Source organism: Polyergus mexicanus, unplaced genomic scaffold, assembly GCF_030449975.1.
Source record: "Polyergus mexicanus isolate NDT 795.1 unplaced genomic scaffold, iyPolMexi1.0 SCAF_14, whole genome shotgun sequence".
NCBI lineage: Eukaryota > Metazoa > Arthropoda > Insecta > Hymenoptera > Formicidae > Polyergus > Polyergus mexicanus.
In genome coordinates, this window is record NW_027223334.1 from 3,620,361 (window position 1) to 3,621,569 (window position 1,209).

Here is a 1,209-nt window from a genome sequence, read left to right on the forward strand (position 1 = left end):
ACATCATATTGCTATACATTATCCAGAAAGAATGAGACTATTAGGTCCGTTATGGAACATTAGTTCTATACGTTTTGAGAGCAAACATCGAGAAGGTAAAATTATTGCACATTCTGCTATTAGCAGAGTTAATGTTTGTTACACTGTAGCATTGCGACATCAATTAAAATTAAGTCATCGATTAACAAAAAAAGTAACATGTGCACCGTACGAGATAAGTTCAAAGCATACTGAGAATATTGCGAATATTTTATATTTATCACATAAAATTGATTCGAGTTTCGGTATTGTTCAGACTTTAAAATGGATTAAACGAGGTGATCGTAATATAGAGCGCAATAAAATTCTTATGATTCCATCAAAAAATGGACCTATCTTTCACAAAGTAAGAGATTTAATTTTGCAATCAAATGAAAATATATTAATATTAACAGAAAATTTAAACTCATGTTATTTGGATGAACATTATGAGGCTTATGAAATAATTGATAGTCAAGATTTTCATAGAGATAGTATTCAATTGCAACAAATACTTTCACATACAGTAGTAATTACATGCCAAATTAAATCTTCTAATGGTCACAAATATATATCAAAACTCTGGATATAAGATATATGAAAATTTGGTGTATATAAATTTCACTTCTTTCAACCTTGTTTTATTATTTGGTTCAGATTATTATTTTACATTGTATATTTTTATATTATTGTAAATATACTTATTGTACTTTTATTATTTTTTGTATCTATCATTAATAAATTTTTATTGGATTAAGTGCCCAGACAGCACAAGGATGTCCTTAGGACGTCCAAAGGGCATCCAAGACATACATATAGGATATCCTCAGGATATCCCATTGTAATCCTCAGATCTCCTCTGGATGTCCTGAGAAAGAGTAAATGATAGCCGTATATTAACCTCTGGAGAATCCAGGGAGATCCTGTGGAACATCCTAAGGATTTTTATAGGATATGTTAGGGATATTTTTCGTATGTTTCAAGGAGCAAATTTTAAAATTTAAATATAAATTAAAATTATGTTTTGTTATTTACTGCCAATATGAAAAATCTATTAAAAATAGTTCACCGTTCTTTAATATTTGAGGCTTTCGTGCTGTACATGAATATTTTACCATAGGTTTGGCTCCCGGGTTTGAGTTGTGTAATATTTTCTAAACAATCCAATATCTGAATTCCCTATGTTGGGAT